This window comes from Chiloscyllium plagiosum, unplaced genomic scaffold (assembly GCF_037043375.1).
Source record: "Chiloscyllium plagiosum isolate Xiang-an unplaced genomic scaffold, Cpla_swu_hap1 HiC_scaffold_39, whole genome shotgun sequence".
NCBI classification, from domain to species: domain Eukaryota; kingdom Metazoa; phylum Chordata; class Chondrichthyes; order Orectolobiformes; family Hemiscylliidae; genus Chiloscyllium; species Chiloscyllium plagiosum.
Genome location: NW_028270177.1, coordinates 78,324,959 through 78,332,946, shown reverse-complemented (window position 1 = coordinate 78,332,946; position 7,988 = coordinate 78,324,959). Strand labels below are relative to the sequence as shown.

At 44.0% G+C, this 7,988-nt stretch overlaps 1 non-coding gene across 1 annotated transcript; it reads left to right on the top strand.

Moving 5' to 3' along the window:
- The first annotated feature begins 4,276 nt into the window (after positions 1–4,276).
- Positions 4,277–4,358, top strand: trnas-uga (transfer RNA serine (anticodon UGA)). The gene has a single exon. It is a non-coding gene; the product is annotated as a tRNA-Ser (tRNA).
- Positions 4,359–7,988: the final 3,630 nt, after the last annotated feature.

The following is a 7,988-nucleotide window of genomic DNA, read 5'->3' as shown; positions in this document are numbered from 1 at the left end:
GTGTTCAGGCTGATATTGATGCAGTATGTTGAGGGCGTCAGGCTAATACTGGCCAGTAAGTGTAAAGTGACAGTGTGATAGTGATGCAGGAAATGTGAGGAGACAGGTGATATTGTGAGGGGTCAGGCTGATAGTGGTGCAGTTAGTGTGTTGGGGTCAAAGTGATAGTGACGCAATAGGTGTAAGCAGTACAGGATGAAAGTGACATAGTGGGTGTGAGATACCAGTTTGATAGTGATGCTGTAAGTGTAAGGGGTCAGAATGACAGTGACACTATGTGTAAGGCCCTCAGTGTGATAGTGCCGCAGCAAGTGTGGGGTGTCAGGGTGTAAATGACGTCGTAAGTGAGAGAGGAGCATTGTGATAGTGAAGCAGTAAGTGTGAGGGGGTCAGGCTGATAGTGACACAGTCAATGTGATGGGGCATTGTTTTAGTGACAAGATAAGTGTGAGGCGTCAGTCTGATACTGACACAATAAATGTGATGGAGTCAGGCTGATAGTGACACAGTAAGTGTGAGGGGTCAGACTGATAGTGACACAATAAGTGTAAGAATTCAGGGTGATAGTAACATGGGAAGTGTGCGGGCATGACTGAAAGTGATGCAATAAGTGTGTGGCGGTTAGGCTGATGGTGATGCAGTAAAAATAAGGCCGGCAAGGTGAAAATGGCAAAGACTTTGTGAGTGGGACAGGGTGAGAGTGATGCAGTAAATGTGAGGAGGGCAGGGTGAGAGTGACGCAGTAAATGAGAGAGGATCAGAGTGAGAGTGACGCAGTAAGTCTGAGGGGTCAGACTGATATTGACGCAGAAGTATGAAGGGGTCAGGATGATAGTGACACAGTCAGTGTGAAGGGGAGAGTTTTAGTTACACAGTAAGTGCGAGGCATCAGACTGAAACTGATACAAAAAGTGTGAATGGGTCAGGGTGATAGTGACGCAGTCAGTGTGATGGGGCAGAGTTTTAGTAACATGGTAAGCGTGAGGCGTCAGTCTGATACTGACACAAAACGTGTGATGGAATCATGCTGATAGTGACGCAGTAGGTTTTAGGAGTGAGGGTGATATTAACATAGGAAGTGCGAGGGCGTCACTGATAGTGACGCAATATGTGTGTGGCTGTCAGGCTGATGGTGACGCAGTAAAAATGAGGATATCAAGGTGATACTGGTGCAGTAAGTCTGAGGATGGCAGATGGACAGTGATGCAGTAAGTGTGAGGGGTTCATGCTGATATTGAGGCATGCAAGTGTGAGGGGCCAGTTTGATAGTGATGCTGTGTGCCGCCGGGTCCGGCTGATAACGACGCAGAAAATGTGAGTGTCTCAGTGTGACAGTGACTCATTACGTGTGAGAGGGTCAGGGTGATAATGACAGAGAAAGTGTGAGGGGGTCAGGTTGATAGTGATGTTGTAATTGTGAGCTTGGTCAGCGTGATAGTGAGGGGCTCAGGCTTATAGCGACACAGCAATTGTGAGGGAGTCAGGGTAGTCGTGACGCAAAACGTGTGAGCGGGTCAGGTTAATAGTGATCCAGTCCGTGTGAGATGTCAGGCCGATAGTCACACAGTAAAGGTGAGAGTGTTGGTGTGCTAGTGACGCAGTAAGTGTGAGCCGCTCAGGATGATAGTGAGGCGATAAGTGTGAGGTTTCAGGTAGACACCCATGCGGTAAGTGTGACGTGTTCAGGGTGACAGTGACGCAGACACTTTGAGGGTGTCAGATTGAGAGTGACACAGGAAATGTGAGGGGACAGGTTGATAGTGACACAGTAAGTGTAAGGGGTCAGGCTGATAATGATATACTAATTGTGATGGAGTCAGGATCATAGTGGTGCAGTGAGTATGCGTTGTCAAGGTGATAGTGACACACACGGTGTGAGTGGGATAGAGTTATAGTGATGCAGCAAGTACGAGGAGGTCAAAGTGAGAGTGTGCAGGGTCTGGCTGAAGGTGACACAAGAAGAGTGAAAGGTTCAGGGTGATCTGGACGCACTAAGTTTGGGGGTCAAGGTGATAGTGATGCTGTAAGTATGAGTGGGTAAGTCTGATAGTGACACAATACATTTGAAGGGATCAGGCTGGTAGTGATGCAGTAAGCGTGAGGGGGTCAGGCTGATATTGATGCACGAAGTGAAAGAGTGTCAAGCTGTGAGCAGGTTAGAGAGAGAGTGACGCCGTTAGTGAGTGGGGTTTGGCTGATAGGGATGCAGTAGGTGCGCATGTGTCAGGGAGTGAGTGATGCAGGAAATATGAGGGTGCCAGAGGGATAGTGACGCATTAAATATGGGGGGATCAGAGTGGTTGTGACGCAGTAATTCTGAGGGGATCAGAGATATAACAACGCAGTAAGCATGACGGGGTCAGTTTGTTAGTGACGCTGTCAGTGTGAGTGCCTCAGCCTAATAGTGATTAAATAAATTTGAGAGAGTAATGCTGATTGTAAAGTGATAAGTGTGAGTGAGTCAGGCTGATAGTGACACAGTAAGTGTAAGGAGTCAGGGTGATAGTAACATAGGAAGTGTAAGGGTATGACTGATAGTGACAAAGTAAGTGTTTGGCAGTCAGGCTGATAGTGACGCAGTCAAAATGAGGGTCTCGAAGTGAAAGTGGCGCAGTAAATGTGAAGGCGCCAGATGGATAGTGATGCAGTAAGTTTGAGGGTTCACGCTGATATTAAGGCGGTAAGTGTGAGGGGTCAGGCCTATAGTGATGCAGTAAGTGTCGGCGGGTCAGTGATGCATTCAAAGACCAAATATCCAAGGCTCATTGTAGTGCTGATCAGCGAGACTTCTCAACGCGAAGACAAAAATCAATAGTTCTCATCCTGGTCATAAATCACAATGCTTCATTTTAAAATTGTCCTCTCCTGCTTCTAGATTCACCAATGAGGGAACAAAATTTAATTGCACCACCCTGTTTATCTCTTCAAATATTTTGCAACTCTCAATGAGATTACCTCTCTTGTTTTGAAACCGTTAAAAAAGGCCGGATTTGCCCAATTTCAAATCAGAGGACTAACGTTCATCCATGATATCAAGGCTAATCACCATTCGTGCTATTTCCTCATATGGCTTTAGTATCTTTCCTAAATTGAGGATTATAATTCCTCATAATGTTGTCCAAGTGTGGTCAAACTGACCCACCATCCATTGGAAATAATGCTTCGTTCTCGTGCCCTGAAATCCTTCTGCAGCTTTCACAACAGACTTCTACAACTGCTACTAGACTTCAATGACTTATTAAAAACTTCTCCAAGATGCATTTCTAAAAGATCTGTACATCAGACTTTCTACTTCAAACCTTCGACAAATAATCTCCACACATTTCCCTGCTGACAAGTATGATAAAGTTAAATCGTTGCTATTTATTATATCATGAGGGACATGGATAGGTTGACTCGTCAAGGTGTTTTCCGGCAGGTGAGGAAGTCAAAATTTAGAAAACATCGGTTTAAAATTAGTGGGTAAGGATTTAAAAGGGGCGTCAGGGGCAACTTTTCAGACGTGTCCAGAATGAGATGCCAGAGAAATTGGTGGAATCTGGTACAACTGTAACATTGAATGGCATCTGGATGGATATATGAGTAACAAGGTTTAGAGGGATGTGAGCCAAATGTTGGCAAATGGGACCTATTAACTTAGGATATCTGTCCACCATGGTCAAGTTGGAAGGAAGGGCCACTTTCCATGTTGTATTGTTCAACGACTTGATGACTCTAGAACAAACGCAAAAACTTTGCAAATAATTTCGTGAAGACGATTTCAAGTACCAAATCTTCGGTTAATCTTCTTCTCTTGTGCTCACAAGTTCGTTACCTGATGTCAGAACTTACAGATTAGTTGCTGGATCCATTCCTGTAAATTGGTTCTGCATTCTTTCTAATTCCGATTTTTTTTTTTTACGAATGTAGCTAGTGTTTATGGACTTAGCATCACTTTTTTCTAATACCATATTTCGATGAATATGAAAACCCAACAGCATATCTAATTTGGCACCAGGTGATGAGCAATTGAGTCAAAATCAATCGGACGCAGTGAGACAATGATCCTCTCTTCGTGGTGTACATCCGTGACTCTATAATTCGACGAAGAATCATTCCCACAACTTCAGCTGTGTCAGAATCTAGTTTGCGGTGAAAGCCTGTCAATCTGCCAAGGTAACGTTCGTCTGGGTTAGGATCCTGCAAAGGATTTGGCGAAATCTTTGGGTCTTGACAATTTGTTCTTCCAACAAATGAATTCAGTTGTTTTACTGTGAAAATTACCATTCGAGCAGCAGCTGTGATGGCCAAGAGGTTAAGGCGTTGGATTTGAAATCTAATGGGGTTTCCCTGCGCAGGTTCGAATCCTGTTCACAGCGTCGAATCTTTTAAAAGTCATTAATTCCTTTGCAGGATTTGGATTTCGTGGAGCTTGAGCTTTGCATTCAATCGAAAGTAAATTTTCAACTGTGAAGAATCCGAAGTAATTTCAAGACTGACCCAATCATCTAATTGAATAAATTATAGGTCGAGACACAAAAAGCCACCAACTTCCAACACGAATCAGTTTCAACATATTTGTCGAACTATCGTGAAATTTGGATGTTCGGGAGGTGGGATTCAGCAGAACAAGAAGCAATGCAATACATTTACCTGCAGGTGATGAATTTTTTTTTAGGATCAGTTGAGAGTCAAGCTGAGAAAGTTCAACCTAATTTACAGCTGACTCTCAAGACCAATAATCTATTATATCAGCAGTCAATGAATTAGAAAAAAACAACTCCATGTGTGGAAAGGAACTCGACTGATCCAGGTTCCTGGCCTGCGATGTGAAAAGGCAAGGCGATATCATCGGAGTAGAATTTTCTGGAAATACTGGAAATGGAATGTTAACGGTCTTCTGCTGTCCATATTCGTAAGAAACTGTGCATTAAGAACTGAAATTGAAAATTAACGATGAAAATCAGACTTAGCCCTCTGCTTGTGGTGAAGCATTGTTCAGAACAATGGGTTGTTGTTGAGGCTAAAATTGACCTAAATAATCGATGGGGATCTTATCCACGGCCTTCGTTGGAGCAGTTGGTGTGGAGAGCTCAGCTTGAAGAACCAAATGCCAATTATTCATCCTGGCTGTCTGAATCGCTGAGTTAAACATACTCCCAGTTTAATGAAAAAACCTTTGCTATCAGAGTTAGATGTTTCCATGTCAGCATGTTCCGGTATGAGAAGACACTCCATGGAGCAGATGTGACTTAAATTTTGACTCTAACGTCAGAGATGTTGATACATTTCTGCACCAAAACAGCACTACCATTGGTATCAAATAAAACTGAGCAAAGGACTAGTCACTTAGACATTTCCTGTCTGCAGACTCTGCCAATGGACCGTTCAGGCCCGATGTAGGAATAGGGCGTGGTGACATCTGTTCGCAAGTGGATCACTTCATTCTTGCTCACGATCCATAAACCATAATTCATTTTGAACTTCTTCGCCATCAGCATGATAAGTGGTACATAATGCACAGGTTTGCTTCTCGAAAGAAAGAGCGAAATCTTATTCAATGCAGACGCAAATTCAATTGTCCCTGGTCGACCAGAAGACAGATGTCGCGAAACAAAGTGAATACTGAAAACAATCAATGTTTTCTGGGAGTCAAAAAGATGTACTGGAAGAACGGAAACATATATTTGGAACTAAAGTCACAGACCACTTCCACAGATTAAATGTTCCTGAACCGTTATCTTAATATGACCTTCATGTCCACCATTGCTGCAAAAAATATGTTAACAACTCAGAACTTTGTGTTCTTTGATATTCTCTCCATCCTGTTTCTCTTGATTTTGAAACTAAAACCGAGCAATAGTAATGCACCCTATTTCACTTGCAAAGATCAGAAGAAGATCAATATATAAGAGAACAGAAATAAAGCTACGTCTGTCTTTCGAGAGAAAACACTGTTACCATTTCGACTTCAAAAAGTCTTCTTCAGAAGTCTGCGGAATGAACTCGAAATAGTCGACCGAAAAAGAAAAAAAAGTAGCCAAAATGCCGCGAAAACACCACCCGCCAGCGCATCAAGTCCTACTCGAATATGCCGGATTACTACCATCAACATCAGTGGAGAACGGAACAAAGCTCATTCTGCAGTTGTCAAACTGTTATGACGTAGTTTGTAAAGTCAGAAATATGATTAGGTAAGAAGCGGGATGAAAGCGGGATATAGGAAGTCTGAAAAAAGCAAATGCGTGCTTTGCTTTGAAGAAGGTTGGCAGTGATGATAATGGAAATTAATACTCAGCATCGTTGCAACACACAGGGACGCAATTCATTTTGCTAGGTTTCTGTTCTGCCATTTTATAATCACGACTGCTGCCGGGTTTGCTTTCCATTACAGGCTTAGATGACTGCCTGATGGAAGTTTGCACATTCGCCCAATTTCTGTGTGGTTGCTCTGGTTTGCTGCCACATTCTAAACATTTGCATGTTATTTGGAATCGCCATTGAACGCACACGGTTACAGAGACAATGATGTGGAGAGTCTCTGGATAGGACGTACTTCAGAGGATTTTTCTGAACTTAAATAGACAGAGTGGGGTTAGTCTCCTGTTTCCTGGGTGTGCTACATGGACAGAGAGGGGTCAGGGTATTCTTCCCTGAGGGAGATGCATTGACAGAGTTGGGTTAGTTGCTCTTACCTATGTCAGTCACGCAAATACAGTAGGGCCAGTCTGCCCTTCCCTGGGCGAATTTCTTTCACAGTCTGCTCTTTCCTGCCTGCGTGAAACAGAAAGAGCGGGGTCAGTATTCTCTTCCCTCGATAATTTATGTTGACAGTCTGGGTTCCGTCTGCTCTTTCCTGGCGAGTTACATTGGTAAAGTGGGGTTATTGTTCATTCATTGGGTGAGTGTCCGAGACAGAATGGGATCAGTTTGCTCTTCCCTGAGTGAATTATATTTATACAGTAGGGTCAGACTGCTCTTCAGTGAATGACTGATATTGACCGTGTGGGATCAGTCGGCTGAGTTACACTGAGAGTGTGGGTCACTCTGCCCTTCCCTGGGTGAGTAACACTGACTGAGTGGCGTCAGTTTGCTCTTCCCTCAGTGAGCTACATTGACAGAGTGGCGTCGGTCTACTCTTTCCTGTGCGAGTTACATTGACAGAGTGGTGTCAGTCTGCTTTTCACGGAGTGAGTTATTTGGACAGTGTGGGATCAGTCTACTCTTCCTTGGGTGAGTTGCATTGACAGATTGGCGTCAGTCTGCTCTTTCCTGGGTGAGTTGCATTGACAGAATACGGTCAGTCTGCAATTTCCTAGTTGTGTTAAAGTGATGGCGTGAGGTCAGAGTGCTCTTCCCTGGTTGAGTCACATTGACAGATTGGGCTTCATCTGCTTTTCCCTGGGAGCGTCATATTAACAGAATGGGGGTCAGTCTGCTCCTTTCTGAGTGAGTAATATCACAGAGTGCACTCAGTCTGCTCTTCCCTGGGTGAGCTACGTTAAGACAGTGGTGTCAGTCTGCTCCTCCACGGGCGTGTTACTTTCTCAGAGTCGTGACAGTCTGCTCTTCTCTGTCTGAATTTAACAGCAAGTGTGGTTTCATTACTGTCTTCGCTGGATGATTCACATAGACAGAATGGAATAAGTCTTCTCTTCTCTGAGTCAGTTACTTTGACAGAGTGGAGTCAGGCTCGTCTCCCTGCTTGTGTTTCATTGACATAATCAGATCAGCCTGCTCTATCCTGGATGAGTGACAGAGACAAAATGGGTACAGCCTGCTCTTCTCTGAGTGAGTTACGTTGGAAGAGTGGCATCAGTCTGCTCTTTCTTGGGTAATTATACTGGCTGAGTGGTGTCAGTCAGCCATTTGCTGGGTGAGTTACATATAAAGTGTTGGGTCAGTCTGCTCTTCCCTGGATGACTAACATTGACAGAGTGGCGTCAGTCTACTCTTCCCTGGGTGAGTTACATTAACAGAGTGCGGTCAGGCCATAATTTCCTCGTTGA